This window comes from Bidens hawaiensis, unplaced genomic scaffold (genome assembly GCF_021521415.1).
Source record: "Bidens hawaiensis isolate Kalapana, Puna unplaced genomic scaffold, B.hawaiensis_p1.1 tig00008044_1, whole genome shotgun sequence".
Lineage (NCBI taxonomy): Eukaryota > Viridiplantae > Streptophyta > Magnoliopsida > Asterales > Asteraceae > Bidens > Bidens hawaiensis.
The window spans coordinates 334579-354748 of record NW_027491567.1 but is presented as its reverse complement, the minus strand read 5'-3'; the positions used below and the strand labels follow the sequence as shown (position 1 = coordinate 354748).

At 34.1% G+C, this 20170-nt stretch overlaps 1 pseudogene; it reads left to right on the top strand.

The window, feature by feature from the left end:
- Positions 1 to 1450: 1450 nt before the first annotated feature.
- Positions 1451 to 19872, top strand: LOC143636797 (butanoate--CoA ligase AAE1-like; annotated as a pseudogene).
- Positions 19873 to 20170: the final 298 nt, after the last annotated feature.

Below are 20170 nucleotides of genomic sequence, written 5' to 3'. Positions count from 1 at the left end.
TGGCTGATTACAAGGATTATAAGTATAGTTATTGTTAAAAGGTGGTGGAAATTCATTGTATCCAATTCCTCCTTTATCGTTAGGAGAATGTTGAACACTTAGGACATGATTAAGCATCATTGAAGAATTCCTAAATTGTTCAAGTTTTCTGTTTAGTTCCACCACTTTCACTTGATAATCTGCTATCTGTTGGTCCTTTTCAGCAATAAGTTTGGCTTTTTCTTCCACAACTTCATAACTTAGATCAATTACTTGGATTTTCTCAGCTAATGTTGCTTTAAGGCATCTTATGTCTTTTTCACCAGCTTTAATTTTGACCGAGTAACTGTTTTCCTTTTGTTTAGAGTAATGATGTTCTTCTTTTACAGTTTTTAATTCTTTTTCCAAACTTACATACTGATCAGTTAAAGCATTTAATTGATCAGATAGTTTTTCACATTGTTCACAATGAGGTTTAGAACATACCTCTGATAGTTGATCATTCACTTCTACCATGTACGCTTGATCCTCAACTGGTTCCTTGTTACATCTTCCAGTCATGATATTCACCAGATTTGCTTGTTCAATCACCTCCTCAGCTTTGATGTTCCAATTATACCCACCATTCTGTTGAGACACCATGGCTTTTATTTCATTTCCATTCCCATTCTATTGAGTAGGCCTGTTTTGACTCCGTTCAACTCTTTCATTTGTACACTCTCTTGCAAAGTGTCCATTTTGTTGATAGTTGTAGCAACGAACCTTTGACTTATCAAATCCCGGTCTCTCTCCCACGAACTTTCGTCCAGTCTTCTTCATAAACCGTTTTACCCTTCTTACTATCATCGCCATTTGCCACTGCAGATCCATTTCTTCCATGTCATCAGCATCTATCTGATCATAGTCCTCATCCAAGGTTGCAGGGTCAACTATCTTTCCCTTGATGTAATTCTCATAAGACGCAATGAAAGAGGCATAAAGAGCAAATTGTTGTTCAGCAGATTTTACACTCATAGGCATCTTTGAGTAATTTACACTTGAAGGACTAGTAGAAGAATTACCGACTGAGGATTGAGGTTTTGAAGAACTACTTCCACTAGCTACAAAGCATATATCTCCATCCATATTCATCACCACATGACCATCTTGAGCAGAATTTTTGGTTCCCCGCCTGAGTAATAGGCGGTCGATTCTGTTTTAGAACTTGAGTTTGGAGAGCCTTTTGCACCATACATTCCCGGATCCTGAACCTGATCAGTAGGCGTCTCTTTTCGTAACATATTAAGCTCATAATTACGTAACTTGTTAACCACCTTCTCTAAATCAAAGCTATCAAATTCTTTATCTTCTCTCATCAGATTGTGGACGATTACATCTCTCGATTAAATACTCGTATCCGACACGATAGACTCGAGACAAATGAACTACTGGCATAATGCACCAACAAAAATATATTAAGAAAACTAAAAATATGTCAACTCCAAAATCCCACTTCAAGAGTAATCTATTGTTTTCTCAAAATGATGATGGTGTTACCATAGAGGATATGTTTGAGCCAACTGTGATTCACAAATTTTCTCCGAATATTCCACTTGATAATCATATTCTTTATGAACAAAGGACTGGAAAATCTAAAATTGGTAACACATCATCCGTTGTTACACCCAATTCATCAGAGAAGAAGGTGGTCTCAGATGAATACTTAAGGAAATTTGTTAATTCAGTTGGTGAGAAGAACCGGAGGGTTTACAAACTGAAGGGTGGGGGGGGGAGGGGAGGGTTAATTAGCTTTTTGCTGATAATGTAGTCCCTTTAAGTTTAGTCAAACCTGAATTTGTTGAAAGAGTTTTTGACTGTGGAAAACCCCTTATGAGTGAGACTGAGATTTCTTGTGGGAAAAACAAGAAAATTAAACCAATATCCTAGAAAAATCTCAACCAACTTTACCTAAACCTATCCAGTTTGTAAAATCATCTGAGTCAGATATGCTCAAGACTTCTCTGAGTTTTCTAACTTGGATTTTTATAAACAAAAACAAGAGGATACATTGGTTCATTCTTAGGTGAAGGTTGTGACTTTTCAACCTCATGATTCATATGGTAGATCTTATTCACCACAACTGTTTGTTGAAAGGAGAACTTGTTTCTCTTGTGGTGAACGGGGTCATATTGCCAAGTTTTGTGAATCTTGGGTCATAAAAGATTGAAAAACCTTTAACCAAGGACAAAGCTCCTGTGGTTAAAAGTATTTTGAAAAGGCAGCCTACACAAGACAAGGTTGATGAAAAACATAGTTGTTGATATGATTAATCCTAAGAGGGTTGTTAGGGTTAACAATGGGATGAAGAAATTTGACATCAAACAGGTTGAGCTGGTTAAACCTATTTGTAAAGCTGTCAAGCTTGATGTAACTCCTGTTGAATCTAGATTGACTAAAATGTCAAAGGTAACTTTGACTTTTAGACAATTCCAGAAGTTGCATCAGCATGCATTGAAGAAAAAGGTTAAGGATGATAAGGTTACTATTGGGGAGTTGCTAACATGGAAGCCTAAAGTATTTTATCTCAAAAGGAAAATAAGGTTGAACCCAAGACTGAGGCTTGGCTTACCTCTATAAACTAATGCTCTACTTTTGTGTGCAGATTTCATCCAAGACTATCTTAGGTGATAAGTGGATTGTAGATAGTGGATGTCTCGTCATATTACCAGCAATCTTAACCTCCTTACTAATGTTAAAGATATTCTAAGGGGTTATGTTGCGTTTGCGGGCAATCATGGTGGACTGATCACCTAGGAGGGTGAAGTGTCAAATGGAAGGATCACATTCGAAAAAGTGAATTATTGTGACGTAGTTGATCATAATCTGTTAAGCATTTAACAGATTTGTGACAAAAAAGTATACAACTTTATTCACTGACAAAGAATGTGTGATAAAAAAGCTTGGGTTTGTTATTCACGAGAAGATGGTTATAACGCGATCACCCTGATGGAATGATATTTGTGTACTAGATATGGCATCCACAGCAATATCTTCTTCAACAGCTACGTGCTTTGTATCAAAAGCAACTAAGAAAGAGTCGATCCTATGGCACAAAAGGATGGGTTATATCCACATCAGAAAGACGAATCACTTAAATGAAAATGATTTGGTGGATGATGTGTACTTGAAACGTTTTCACATGACCAATCACTATGTTTCATGCAAGAAAGGCAAACAGAAGAAGAAATCTCATTGAAGCAAATCAACTCAATCAATTCTACACTGGAACATATTCATAAGGATTTGTTTGGTCCAGTTAATCGAGTGAGTATTGGGGGAGATTTACATTGTTTAGTTGTCACTGAAGACTATTTGAAATATTCATAGGTGTTGTTTATGAGCACGAAGGATCAGATAACCGTTGTCGTGCAAAATTTGATCACCAATGTTGAATCACTTTACAAGTTAAAAGTGAGGCGTATTCAAAGTGATAATGGCACGGAATTCAAGAATCACATTATTGATTTTTCTGTATTCAATGTGGTATTCCCCATGAATATAGTGCTCTTTATGTGCTACAATAAAACGAGGTTGCTGAAAGAAAGAATCGAACCAGTTGCGTGTCGACTGGAATTACCCGAAGAAATGAAAGGCATACATGACGTGTTTCATATATCGAATTTATGTAAGTGTTTAGCTGATGAAACTCTTGCAATGCCATTAAAAGATGTCGAGGTTAATGAAAAGCTCAAGTTTGTGGAACAACCAATTCAAATTGAAGATAGTATGATTAAGTTTCTCAAACGCAAACGACTCAAGTTAGTGAAGGTCCGTTGGAATTCAAGACATGGACCTGAATATACATGGGAACTCGAATCGGAAATGAAAAGAAAATACTCACATTTATTTCAATAAATCTCGAGGACGAGATTATTCAAAAGGTGGGGAGGATGTGAAACCGCGAAAATTTCCGACTTAAGTTTGTGCCAAAAGTGACAATAATCAAAGTTCAAGGACTATAAATGAAAATTTTGAATTTCTCATTCTTCGTGCGACACGAAGAAATTGGTCAATACTATTCCCGTGACGCGAAGATAGCAGGCACACAATTCAAGTCGGAGCAGGTTCGCGCTACGCGAAGTGGTCATTCGTGCGACGTGAAACCTCATTAAGTAATCGGGGACACGCGTCCAACCACGTGTCAACACATGGCATCACAAGACAGGTCACGTGTAAAATTGTGGCGCTAAGCGGTGCGCACGACGTGAAGAAAGCCAAATTTCACCTATAAAAGGGGGAGACGGGGTTAAAACATTTCACACCAATTCTCACATTCAATTTCACACACTTAGCATTGGGAAGCGTGCTCGATAGTCGTGACGTTTCGAGACCCTGTTTTCTCGAGATTTGTGCAAGAATTGGAGTTCTGATGTCCCGTTGATCAGATAAGCGAGTTAGAAGCTAAGTTCTGCCAATCAAGTAATCACTATACCTTAGTATTAGCATTCTCAAGTACTCACTAAGGTAGGATCTAAGTTTGAGTTATTTCAAGTATATTACGAATAACTTAGACTCAGTCAAGGCTATGGCTTTTTAACCTTGATAAGATTTTCAAAAGCATTCACAAATGGTTTTCAACAAACATTACTTCTATGAGAGTAGCGCTATACAAAATATATATTTTGACGGGCATGTACTAACTATAAGGGGGGTATCATTAGTAGAATCTTCTTGCCTAAGGTAAGTAATTCGTACAAATCCCAATCAATCGTGGGACCTGTTTACTTACCTGGAGAAGTTTACCAACGTGATATAACCTATTAAGCCAAAGCATGCTATATCAAACATCACACAAATACAATCATGATTTCAAACATTCACAAACCTAATTAAGGTTAAAACCAGACTTAAGGTCTGCAGTCTAATCAAGAAACACCATCAAGGCAATCATTCAAAACCTATTTATTTATAGGTTTAATATCATTCACATTCAAGAATGTTTATCAATTAATCACACCGACGGTACAGATGAATACATTAAACCTTTACAAACAGTTAAAACATATTTATACTCTATGAGATAGACAGGTTGTTTGTCTTATAGAGTCAGTAAAACGTTTACATGAGATTACGTGATCTCTAAAACGTTATAATACAAATTAGAGAATAAAAGCAACTCAGACCGAATACACATGTGTCTGGATCCAAACATAACTGTTCAGCCTAAATAGACAAAGGCTATGTGGCCGCGGGCTAACAATCATATAGAGTTCTCCGGTATGGGCTACGTGACTCGGAGAAATTATGTGTGTGTAGGGCAGTGTTACAAATACCGGGAATAGAAATATTCCACTGAGTTTGTCAAGAAAACTATATTTGTATAATGATTGTTATTTAAAATGCTTTTAGAGTCAACGTTTTACCATCACATAGCTGACGTAGTTTATTCCCCATTGCAGGTAACTAAGTTTGATAATGTATGCAAGGATTAGAGTTGTCAAGGAGATAGAAGCTCGCATGCTAGATGGCTCAATTTTGATTTACAAAATTCTTGTATTATAAAAATAATATTTTGTAAACATCAACTTGGGTATTTAATTCCCAAGTAAATTTTCCAATGTAAATTAATATAATATCAACCTTTAAGACTTTCGCTAAAATTAACCTATAAACTCTATATATTTACAAAACAGGTACCAATTGGTAGTCACACGCCTGGCCCTGGGTCAGGGTGTGACACACGAGGCAGGCAACGTGTCACCATTGCATGACTATCACTTTGTGTAGAGCGAAGGACAAAGATTTTTTGGATAACTACTAATGCTTCGCGTAGCGCAAAGAAACTTGATTTCACTACTTCGCGTAGCGCGAAGGAACAAAAATACTAAGGCGGCCCTTAAGCGGCGATGCGAAGTACAAAATGCGCCATCAAAGCACCACATTGCGCCATCTTTCGCCCGTGCGCGTACGCATCGGGTGCTTCGCACCCTTTGCTAGGACTACTAGGTGTGATTTGGCACATAAGAATATTATCATGTGAGCTCTCTTCCTTATAAAGAGCTTACAAGTTTTATAATCTGGTAATGTGGGATAAGAATTCAAAATTTTATTTATACTACGGTGGAAGCATTCCATTTTCTTTCCTCCACCATTGTGGGATGGAATTGTTTTACTTCCTTTACTTTCTCCATTCCTCCTTTTGCTTTTTTATTTCTTCACTTTTCATTTTATTTCTTTTTTATTTTTTATGGTTTGTTATATATTTGGTTCCACGAACGAAAACTTGTATAAAAGACTTTGAGAAGACGATGCCCAACGAAGTTCGAGATGAGCTCCATGGGAGAAATGAGTTTCTTTTTTAGGGTTGCGGGTTCACAAGACTGATTTGGGAATCTTCATTCACCAAACGAAATATGTGAATGATGTCTTGAACCGATTCAAGATAACTGCCAGAAAAGTACCCTCAACTCCTCTCCCCGTTGGTCACAATTTATCACTGGATGAACTGGAGGATACCGTAGATCCAACCCTCTATCGTACGATGATCAGTTCGTTAATGTATCTAGCTGATTCTCGTCCTTACATTATGATTGTTGTTTGTATATGTGCCAGGTATCAGTCGAGTCCCCGAGTGACTTATCTTGTGGCTGTGAAGTGTATCTTTCACTATCTGAGGGGTAATCCTAACATCAAATTATGATAACCTAAGGACGATTGTTTTACGCTTTCTGCCTATATAGATCCAGACTATGGAGGTTGCAAGATCAATTTCAAGTCTACAATAACGGGTTGTCAATTCTTAGGAAACTAGCTTCTTTCTTGGCAGTGTAAGAAGCAGATGGCGGTCTCCACTTCAACCGCTGAAACCGAATACGTGGCAACCTCGAGTTGCTGCTCACAGGCTTTATGGATCCAGCGACACTTGCATGATTACGGTTTGAAGTTTCTTACTACAGCCATTTATATTGATAATTCTTCTAGTATTTGTATCACGAAAACCCCCTATGTCGTTCGAAAACCAAGCTCATCGAAATCCGGTATCACTTTATTCGTTATTGTTTCGAAAAGAAGTTAATTTCTTTAGAAAAGATTCACACGGATTTTCAGAATGCTGACATTTTTACCAAAGAGTTTGATAAAACAATATTTATATATACTTTCTTGGTTTAAATGTTTTAAAAACCTTTTTTAGAAATTCAATCGCTCGGCTGATCAATTTTCTTTCTTGTACAGTTTTTCGTTTATTTTCTTTCATTACTTTTTGATTTTAGGAGGAGAAAATATTAGAAAGATACAAAAAGAGTGTGATTTTTGTTTGAGATATATAAAAATACAAAAACATTGAAAAATATAAAATTTTGAGAAATTTGATCCGAACTTATGGGAAACGATGGTACATTGACTTAAACTACCTAGCACATGGATAAATTAGACTAAAATATAGCCGTAAACTCAATTATATGATGTGTATAATAGGCTTGACAAATCATATAAGTGCTGATAAGATATAAACCTAATTGCTTGCCAAATCTATTAATACAACATCTTGATTCATAGTTAATATATGCTTTTAAATTCCAAAAAGTTTAGGGGTTGTTGTGTGTACATGTGTTCATTTTGCAAAGAAATTCAACTTATTTTTCTTTTTATTTTGCAAGAAATTCAACAAGTCTTGTATTCTCTTTACGTGATAAGACTATCCGACTTAAGAGTTAAGAACCTGAGCATTATGCTTTATTTTCTTTGGTGTTTCGTATAAAGCCTTAGACTTCCTCCACGTGATAATACGGTATTATCCGAATTGATTGTTAAGGCCTTATACACTTAAATTTATTTCATATTTTTATTTTGTTAGAATGAAACCTTTAATAGCGTGTAGTATTACCGATCTTAAGGGAAAATTTTAGCCTTCTTCTTTATTTTCTTTTTATTATTCACAAATAATCATATTAAGAAAGTAAAAATCAATACATGTGACAATTGATCACTGTATAGGATAAGAATTGTGTCTGATAGGTGGGGTCCGCATAAGATTTGTGCTTAACTCAACCTTAAACATATCGTAAAGCTATTGAAAGATTTGTGTAAGGTTTAAAGTGGACAATTATATCTGCAATAATCATTGGATTATGTGCATAATAATGTCAAAATGAAAATGTTGCTTAGGATGTTACTAATCAATATGATCTCATATTTGGATCTTTCTCTCAAAAAATATATATTATTCATCGTATTTTGATTGACTGTTACTTTGATATTTGAAAAAGACAAAGATTTTAGGTGTGTTTTAGCTTAAAATATCCAAAATCGAAAATATTTTTATTTTTGCTTTATTTTCGATCATCGAGCTATGCGAATTAATTGATTAATATCTTGGATTTTACTAGTCTTGTTCAAATTTTTACCCAAATATGTAAGTTAAAATAGGTGATTTTACTTCAAACTACAAGTTTTGAAAGGTAATTTATAAATTTGTGGGGGTTTTTTGGGTAAATTTCCATTCATTCGTTAGTTAAAGTCTTCATTCGCTAAGAGTTCTCAGCGAATGGAACCCATTCATTAGATTATTTCAGCAAATGAGCCCCTTCACTGCATTTCTCATTCGCTCTTGTGTCAGACACTACATTGTTAGCGAATGGAGCCTGATTCTTTATAATGTGTAGCGAATGAATGGGCATTCTTTAAAATGCTTAATGAATGATCCCATTCGTTGCTTTGGAGTTCATGCTAGGTTTGTACGGGGTATAATACCAAGGGTTTACGAATGGAACCCATTCGTTTCTACAATGTTTGCCTCATATCTTATTCTCTCTAAGCAAAGTTCTTGCAAATTTTTTCCAAACCATATCACACCTTTATATCTTTGTTCATTATCCACTATCATCATCGTTAGGTAGTTAGTAAGATCCATGAATGTTTTAATGATTGGTTAAGACTTGCTTTTGATTGTTAGATGCTAAAACTCCAACCGGGCTGAAAATGATCTAATTGACATATGAAACTTGTTCTAAAACAAAATTAAAGATATATTCATCATTACGATTGTATATCGATTATATTGTGCAAGGTTTTAAGCGTTGAGTGTTGTTATTAAGGGTTTATTAAATTTGACTACATGCTTGACTTTTTCTGGGTATTTGAATTTGATTTGACCCAATCACCAATTTCTTGTTCATTCGCTAGATGCTATTCATATTTGGCCATTCGCTATGTTTGATTTATTCATTCATGATAATTTGTTAAACTTGTAGCGAATGGATCTCATTCGTTTTAGCTTTTCAGCGAATGGGTCTCATTTGTTAATTTTTTTTGAAAATAGATCTCATGGATCTCATTCGTTGTAGCTTTATAACTTTTAGCTAATGGATCTCACACGTTGTCTTTGGTAGTGAATGAGACTAACAAATGTGAGTGTGATAGCGAATGAGCCATTCGTTAACAAATTGTGTTGGTACATCTATTGTTGTATGATTATTTGCATATAGTTTTTGATAAATTCTAATTGTATAGGGACCAGTTTTGACATTTAATGTAAGTTCATTCGCTAGGAAATGTTAGCGAGTGAACAAGTTTTGGTTTCCTCATACGCTATGGGATGTTAGGGTATGCATTTATAAAGTATAAGGCCATTCGCTAGGGGGATGTCTAGCGAACAACGTAGCGAATGTGACTCATTCGCTAAGCATGTAGCGAATGAGTCGTCTCCTATATATGTCTGTTTCAGATTTTAATATTAACGATTGATTATTTGGTTAACTTCTAAGTCGCTACTCTGCCTAATTGCTCTCTCAAAACACGCACAAACACACACTGAAACCCTAATCATTCATTATTGATCACATCGAAGACCAGTTCTAATTGTACTTGAATCATGATGAACAATATGATTCCTCAATTGGTACCAGAGCTATCTAGATGTTCTGATTGGCCGATTTGTGAACTACATTAGGCTAATTGATCGTGTTTGAGACAAATGGATTGTACGGACAACTTAACAAACTTAATAGTAATCAGTTAGGTTAAATTGAATTGATAATTGTGGTTGAATTGATTCACGGATGGTTCGTATAAATCTGAATTAAGGTTTGATAGGTTTATTGGACTGAATTGTTCAATTATGATTGATTTGAGATTTGAGAAATAGGACGAGCTGATCCTTCAACTGTAGTGTAAAGAGACATGTTAAAGAAATTGAAGGATCGGGATCATGACGATGATCCTAAAGCGGGCCAATTTGATCAGCAACCAGGTGCCTCAACATCTAGTATAGGAACAGGTCCACATCTATTTAATTGTTTACATTTTCATAAGGATTGTAATGATCACCACTTTTACATATGAATTGTGATTTACCTATCTATTAAAACTAAACTTATGTATTCTCACCAACATTCGTGTTGACAAACCCTATTTTTATACATGCTATAGGTACAAATAGTTGATATTGCTCAAGATTGAAGACATTAGTTTGACCTTAAGATATTTATTCAAAAATACAAAAGTATGTTGTATTAGTTTCGTTTATTGAATTTGCAAACTTGTTTTAATGTTAATGAATTAAATAATTATTGTCGCTTTAATTAGTATTTTTTGAGCTATTGTCCGATCAATACGTTACGCCACGACATGTTCCGCCGCTTAGGTTGGGTTGTGACAGCGGTGGTCCAGAGGTGCGGCGATGGTGGTCCGGTTGGCAACTAGTGGTAGTTGTTAGGTTGGTGATGGTGGTTATAAAGAAATGGAGAGTAGCACATGACCTAATTTAATATGGAATATGGTGCTGTGGTGTTGGTCTAGAGGTTTTGGAAAAAAAAAAGATGTTTTTTTGTTTTATTTATTAAATCAACGGGTAAATTTACAAAACTACCCTCATGTGCCTCGCGCGTGATAAAATTTAATTGAAAATTTTAACTTGGTTAGGCCATAAGGACTTAACGTGAAAGTGATTTGAAATATGAATTATGTTTTCTGCCATTTCTTTTCCTAAAGGGCATCTATTGAAAAAAAGATCAAACATAAATGACGTCTTTTGCTATTTTGACAAGTTTTACATACAAAGTGTTTAGTCAAATCGATGTTCTTCTTGAAGAAGAAACCTAGCAATGACGTTTCTTCATGAAGAAGAAATGTAACACATAAATGGTGAATAAACAAAAGGACTAAAGGTCCAAATGTTTTATACAAATAAATGATGTATCAAGGTTAAAGATATACATAACAGACTAAAGGTCTGATGCTAAATCATTGATCTAGTTATTTAATTACAAAATGTTATTCTCACACTATAGGTCCGAGGTAACACACAAACAGAAATCAGTATTGTATTGATCATCATAAATAAAGGTGAATACGTCTAAACTCTTTACAAATATAACTAAGTCATTTATACAAAAGTTTGCATGGGATTATAGATTCATAAAACTTAGTATCTACTAGCATTCAGGGTAGTTATATGTGTGCCTAGATCCCTACATATGTGGGAAGAGGGTGTGCATACCCCACCACACCTAGTACATGACACCGTCTCATTAAGCTAATCTATAGGGTTGTGAGGGCTTGACTATGTGATATAATTGGTACGCCGGTCTATAGGGTCGCGGATTGTTTCGAGTATGAACTAAAGGTTTATATAAAACTATTTTAAGCATCAGCGTGCTCACCAGCATGTGTTGCTGACGTATTTTATAAACTATTTTACAGGAAACGAGGATATAGAATAAGAGATGATGGTTTAGCCATTAGACGATTTGATGACTCAGATGCTTAAATAATGCAACAGACGAACTTACCGTTTTCAAGTTAAAACACTTTTGTATCACCAACGGGTATTTAATTCTCGAATTTTGAATATAATAATATTTTAACCCAAGACTTCGTTTTTACAACCTTAAACTCTAATACAGTTACAAAACAGATATCAATGTTGTTTACACGCCTAGGCCCTAAGATGATGTGCGACATCTATAATTTACGTACTTAAAATAAATCCTTTGGTTTATTATAGATAACTGGATGTTAAAGAGAGATTTCGTAAAATTCTTATGAACACAATTAGAGTTTAAACAATTAAGCCCATTACACCATTAATTCATATGAACAAAAATATTACCCAAACTAAAATAAATTGACTTGGTAACATGTATCGGGTTGAAAGAAAAGGGAGCAGTACGGAGGCTATTTTAAAATATTGTAATTATACATATTTAAATCAAATAAACTGAAATCAAACTTAATTTTGTTGTTTTAAATTAAGAGAAAGAAAAATATAAAACACAAGTAGTTCTTAATTATGCACTACATAATTTAACGTAAGGAACTGTGGGTCATCATAATTTAATGAAATGAATTATCGATCATAATTTAATGTAATGAATTATACAACTCACAAAACTCTGATGAAATGAATTATGGATATAATTTAATGTAATGAATTACACAACTCACAAAAATCTGTGTATATTATTAGTTAAAGGAGTTTGTTCCATCTAATTTAATCTTTTTTAACAACTAATGTTTTTCCATCTATTTTTCCTTTTGTCTCAACTAAAAATGAAACTTATAACCATTTAATTGAATTGAATGCCATACAATTTTATCACTATGCCAATCTAATGGTTGTGTTAATCTACTTTACTAGCTTTTATATTAAATAACATTTTTTAAAATTTTATAAAATAGTAATCAAGTTTTAAAAATATTACAATTAAGTCATTCAAATTTAAAAAGTGTTTCAATTAAATCACTCAGCTATTGTAATTTATTTAATTATAGGTTTTAACATATTTTTTGCACATTTCTTTTTGTAAATTAGAAAATCTTATTATCTTATATATATATATATATATATATATATATATTAATATAGAGCGGTGACGTGGATTTTATTTTTAATTTTAATATAATAAACATTTTTATTTTTTTTAAATATAACTATATATATTGCAAATCCTGACCCTCGACCCCTCTCCTTCATTGCTTCCTTGACTCACAAAAATCCGACGAGACTTCATTTGACGATTGACTAATCTAATTTAGACAAAAATTGTATGAGTGACCTAATTGAAATATTTCGGGAACATAGGTCCCCTTCTGTGACATTTTTCTTCATTTCTTTTATTACAGTTACACAATGTGTATAAACAGGAACAAGTCAAGGAACAAGTTAATGCAATAGGTGATTAGTGCAAGAAGGTATTTTAAACAATTAAACTTTTTCTTTTTATTTTTGTAATTAATAATCAAAAAGGTATATTTGTCAAAATTTCGATAGTTTTTTTTAACTAACAAATGACTTAGAGGTTTCAAATTATATTTATTTTTCTTTTTGTTATGTCTTTTAATTTTTAGTTCTTAATTATTTATCATCCTTCATATTTACATTTTTCTGTTTACCGTTAAAATATCTACACACATTCAAGTGGCATTAAAGGTCGATTTGTCAAAATTTTCTTCTGGTACGATATATACAAATTAGCCATGCTATTTTATTGATCATGTTCTTTTTTTTTATTAATCAAAATCATGTTTTTTATATCTAAATTAATAGTTTATCCAAATCATGTTTTATTTTATTTTAATTGCTTTTCAATCTATCTTTTATTGGAAAGTTATAAATCATGTGTTTTTTGATATATTTTAATTAACTTTTATCAATATTCTATGTGTAGGAAAATATAAGTTTTGTATAGGTGAATACTACTTACTTGTAGTGAAAATAAAATAAAATGACAGACTATATAGGCGAATATGAATTATATGTATGTGAATATTAGTTACATGTTAGACAAAATTAAAGGAACTAGCAATCCCTATATATTGAAATAATACCTACTTAGTAAATAATCTATATACAATTAAAAAGTAAACAAAAAAATTATCGGTTTAGCTTTCGGGTTTAATGAAATAATACCTGCATAGTTAAAAACAATAAAAAGATTATAAAACCAAAAAATAAATAATGTAAAAAAAACAAAAATGTCTATCTAGTACCCCACCCCCCACTCAAAAATAAATAAATAAATAAATAAACCTCGGTTTAGCTTTCGGGTTTATTTGTTGGTTTAGTTTAGCTTTTAGCCTTGGGGAGGGGGGGGGGGGGGTTATCTTTTTTAGCCCAGGTGTGGGATGGGTTTAGGTTTTTTTGGGTTTTTTTTTTGCTTGATAAAGTCATATGAGATATAACCATAAGATCAATTTCTTGTTATTCTCGAGTTCCCAATGAACTCGCCCACATATATATATAACGTACACTTGTGCTTTTGTATAGAATATAATATACACAAAACATATAAACAACACATGTATTTCAACATCAATAAATAAATGATAATCATCCTTTTTAACTATTCAAACTTATCATACCACAAGTCAACTTTGTTGGTCTTGCTACCCATACCATCAACATATAAGTACAAACACTTTGGAACACAAATTGTGTCAAATATTTCACCGAAATATATCACATTATTTTAACGTTGGGCACAAAAGGTACACACACGTACATATATATGCTGAATTATATGATATTTATATGTATAATATGATGCTTAATAGGTCTTGCAGGCATGGATCATACAGTCATGGACTACAATGGCTCCGGTTTATACAAAACTAAGGTACCTAGGTTTTAAACGAAAGTGACTTAATAATGTCATAATTAATTAAGTATATGATAATTTCTTCCTTAATTTGCTATTTTACATAATTATGTATTGGCCGGTGTAATTTAGATGTGATTATTATTATTATTATTATTATTATTATTATTATCATTATTATTATTATTGACTATTTTTTTTAATTTCTAGCCATAATTCGCAGGAAACCGTCAAGATGTGTAACTTTTTTCAAAATGTTATATTTCTATTTTTAAATTCCATTTGCCCTGAAAAATTACGACATTTTTCCGAAAAACTTAATTCTTATTTCGTATTGAAATAAAATCAATAGTATGATCACTAGAGTACCTATTACGAAATTTTGTGACAACCAACGTCGTTGCGCTGTACAACTATGGATCCTTCATCCTAGTCTTTATTGGATTTTTCATAGTGAGTTTTATATATGACACATAGTGAGTTCTATATATGACGCTGGGTGGTGAAATTTAAGATTTATGCATATTTGTGGTGTCACAAAAATTATAAAAAAGATGCGAATTTTGATTCCAAATCTTAACGCCTTCACGACGCAATCCAAATCCAGTCTCTAAATTCATGATTCTATGGTCTCAATCGGCTTCACGATGCATCTAGATTCCAGATCTAGATTCACAATTCCACGGCTTCAATCTTCCTCTCGAGTCCATTATTGTTTTTAAGACTATTTATGGGCTTTGTAAGATTGAACTTTGCATTGCTGTGGTTGAAAACTCTCGGTTTTATTTGTGTTGCATTGTGCTAGATAATTGTTATTTGAAAAACTTAGTTGCTGTCTGGAACCAAAAAAAAAAAAATCTCCGATGAATTCGGGTCCGGTTAGAGAATTTTGAATTTGGATCGGTTTGGTTTTCGTATTTAGAAAATAAAACTTTAAAACATGAACAAACCGATCCAAACAACCTGAATATTCGATATCCGAACCGATAAACACCTTTAAAAAACATAACAATTTCTTAGTCATTTTTAAAAATATTTTTTTGATAATTTTATACCATTTGTAAAACAATTTTTAACAAGTTTTTAAGATTTTTTTATGTCAATTTTTTATATTTTTGTTTTAATCTTCCGTTAATGTTGTGGTTTACTAAGGCCTTTTTTTTAATGATAGGTTTAGCCGTTTAGGCATTAAAGAAGTAACATGCAAAGAACCAAGTATATGTAAGAAGAAAACAACATCAAAAGAAACATGTCTAAGCTATGCCAAATTTGAAAGGAAACTTTATTCAAAACACCATGCTTTACCAGAGCTTGAGGTCCATCTATGAGCATGTAAAAGCCGTTTTCACACCGACTTTAGCTAGAACATGTTTGGTGTTACAGTCCTGAATAATAAACAAAGGTTGAAATAGTAAAACATCAACATTATAATCGGTGGTTAATTTTCTAATAGAAAGCAACTTCTTTGTGAGATGTGGAGCAACTAACATATCACGACGACGCAAATTATTCCCAATAAACGAAGTCCCATATGGGTAAGATAGGACGGGGCACCAATATGAGTAGGGTGCATGACTTCCAAACCATATGGCAACACCGTTGCCACCCCTTGTGGGTAGGGTACATGATTTCATACCATGACAAAGGTTCGCCACATAAAATTGATTCATATTTGGCATTTATTGTACATGGAGAAATAAAAACAAGAAGTTCTAGGGTATTTGTGGGTAGATATTGCCAGTGATTTTGTAGTTTGTGAGTACTTAGGGTAGAAATAATACGGCAGTGCCAGATTGGACAGTGAATGGATAGTACTCACGAGTGCCCTTCCCCTTAACAGGCAAGGAACTACCATTGCCAAAGGTAACATGCAGATTGCCTCTATGAGGATGGGATTGATGAAGAGATGTATGATCAGGAGTCATATGGCTTGTGGTTCCTTAGTCGGTGTTCCAATTTGGGCTGCATGAATGGCGTGGCATTAGCATGGAATGCCTTAGCAATTTCCTCATCAGAGGGTTTAAGACTTTTTGCGGCATTAGCATGGAATGCCTTAGCAATTTCCTCATCAGAGGGTTTAAGACTTTTTGCGAAGGTGGAGAAAGATGGACAAGAATGCCCAATAGTGTGACAAATTAGAGATGGTATATCGCTGATACCATGCAGAAGGGTTAAGAAATTGAATGTGATACTCTATTATTAATTTATTTACAGCATAAATAGAATACAAATGCAACAATTACTCCTTTAATAAAAAAGAATATTAATTAAGAATAAAGATTTATAATAATATTTCCAATATCTTCCAATATTATCTAATATAACCTAATGGAGAAGTCCATCAATTGACTCCCTGTCTTTTCTTATACAATCACCTCTCAAATATATCACTTCTCTTCTAAATAAGTAGCACCTTCTTTAAAAGACGTACTTCGACCCTTTAGGGTGTTTGCCGTTTGGTTAATGGAATTTCTTGAAATTTTAACTAATTCATATCAAAATCTTTTTTGACTGGTTATCAAAATGCAAAATTCTCACTATCTTTATTTTGTATAACAGAATTCAAGAACCATTCTTAAACTTCACTTTTGTAGGGAATCAATCATTTTTGTATCTCTCTAAACTTTGTATTTTAATGTAACTTAGCATATCTGGCATCATATGACACATCTAACTGCGCACAAGATCTTCGAGAAGTCAAATGCCAGGCTTCCCATGTGTTACACCGCTACAAGAAGCTACTCGATCAATGTTCGATGCGGTATGCCCTTGTCTCAACTGGTTGACTCTAGGGAGGAATTGAATGGAAAATTGCAATCTTCGGAAGGTATGGTTAGCTGCTTGACAAATTATGTTCCATTATCACCCATTAGCTTCTTAGAGAGAGCAGCCGAAGTTTATAAAGAACGGACATCGATCGTTTATGGGTCCATCATCTACACATGGCAAGAAACATATCATCGGTGTGTCAAGCTTGCATCTGCTCTTAACCACATAGGGGTTTTTCGTGGTGACGTAGTAAGGATTTTGACTCATTTTGTGCATAAATATTTTTTTGATTGATGTTAATCTTATGGAAATTTCTTACTCTGCAGGTAGCAACCCTAGCACCAAATGTTCCAGCAATGCTAGAACTTCAATTCGCTGTTCCCATGGCTGGAGCCATTATTTGCAATCTAAACACACGTCTCGACCCTAATATGCTTTCCACCCTTCTCAATCACTCGGAAGCCAAAATTATATTTGTTGACTACCAACTATTGCGAATGACCGAGGAAGCTATTGATATTCTCAAGAAAGCACACTCAAAACATCCTATAGTTGTTGTTATATCTGAACCTGCTTCACGATGTGAATATGAGAGCTTTGTAGCCGGTGGAGTGAGTGAATTTTCCATAATCCGTCCAAACAATGAATGCGATCCTATAAGTCTCAATTATACATCTGGCACGACATCAAGGCCCAAAGGGGTTGTTTTTAGCCATCGAGGTGCTTATCTAAGTGCCATATCGTCGGTGTTCATGCGTGGTATGGGAGAGATGCCTACATACCTTTGGTCATTACCTATTTTTCATTGCAATGGATGGTGCTTCTCATGGGGCGTGGCTATAGTTGGTAATAAAATTACCTTGATTTTTTTATTATTGCAGATTAGTTAACAATTATAATACAAAAACATTACAATGACTCTTAAAGGCTTAATTTTTTTGTAAGTGGGTATTCACCTTACACTTATCACAATGTCTAGCTTGCAATTATTTTACAAGGGGTTGTCGCACTTATCAAACGCGACTTCTTGATTTTAAAACAGTGCACAGTAAACTAGCTAGTTAATTGAAAACAGACTAGAGGCCTCCCCTCGCAGGGGAGATTTCACCATTAATTGATTTAATTACAGGGAAAGGTCGCACATGGTAAGGGCCATGGGTGATTTCTCCATTATTTAAATATCTGAGCCATCAGATCGTTATTTAAACATCTAGCCATCAGATCGTCTAATGGCTAAACAATCATCTCTTATTCTTTATCCTCATTTCCTGTAAAACAGTGTATAAAATACGTCCTTTTCAGGGGTGATTTCTCCGTCTCTTCATTTTAATATGGCAAGAGGTTGTCCGTGGTAGGGAAATTTTTCTAAATATGTGTTTCCTCACATTCCTCATTTGACTTACTCAGTGCACGTGTCTAAAGACCAATAGGTCACCCTTGAACGTAGGGAAGACAACTTGCTTGTAAAACAATCACTAGATAGAAAATATATAGCCTCTGTATGCATGTAGAAGGTGACTCTACATTAACACAATAGGAAGCGTCTGTCAATCAAAAAAACTGACCACTTATTTATGATCGACTTTATCTCATTCTTTTATGTTATGGCACTTTGTTGTTGCGCAAGCAATTTCTTGCAGTATTGATAAACATATATTTAAACAATTTTAGGTGGCACTAACGTTTGCCTACGACGTTGCGATCCCAATGTTATATTCGACAATATAGTGGATCACAATGTCACACATTTAGATGGTGCTCCAACTGTTTTGAACATGATTGTAAATTCTCTGTCAACTAATCACAAACGACTTGCACATAAGGTTGAGATCCCCCTCCCACGATTATTTCAAAGATAGAAAACCTAGGGTTTCATGTGAAACACATTTATGGTCTCACAGAAACATGTGGTCCTGCAACTTCAAATTTGTGGAAATCCGAATGGAATCTGTTGCCTCGTGAAGAGCAAATGAAGATTAAAGCACGACAAGGAGTTAAAAGTTTCATGATGGAAGAGGTCGACGTCAAAGATCCCGTTACAATGGAAAGCATAGTATGTGATGGAAAGTCATTGGGAGAGGTGATGTTTAGAGGTAATACGATCATGAGCGGGTACTTCAAAGATTTAAACGCAACCGAAGAGGCTTTTGCTGGAGGGTGGTTTCGAAGCGGGGATGTCGCTGTCAGGCATCCAGATGGATATATTGAAGTAAAGGATCGTTGCAAAGATATCATAATTTCAGGAGGCGAAAATATATGCACGATTGAAGTGGAAACTGTGATTTATAGCCATCCAGGCGTTCTAGAGGTGGCCGTTGTTGCACGACCAGATGATCATTGGGGTCAAACTCCGTGTGCATTTGTGAAGTTGAAGGATGGTGTTGTTGTTGATGGTCAGGAAATAATCGACTACTGCCGAAATCACATGCCACATTATATGGCACCTCGTACTGTTGTATTTGATGATTTACCAAGGAACTCGACTGGTAAAGTGCAAAAGTTTTTATTGAGGGAGAAGGCAAAATTAATGGACAGTTTATCTTATTAAATAACATAACCCTTTGAATCTTTGTAGTTTTGCATTGTCGACGAAAGTGTATTGATGAAGTTTCAAATATTTGGTGATATGTTTTATTAGTAACTAGCTTTAGAGCCCGTGTAACATATGAGATAATCCAAATTATAAAATTACCAGTAAACCAAATTGTTACATAACAGTGTATGGAAAAATGTATTACATATATGCATGTGTTATAACTATACTTGTACCTATACTATATGTAGATAAATTGATTTTATTTATATCACAAAATTCTTTTTTTTAATGAACTTAATAAAAAAAATGT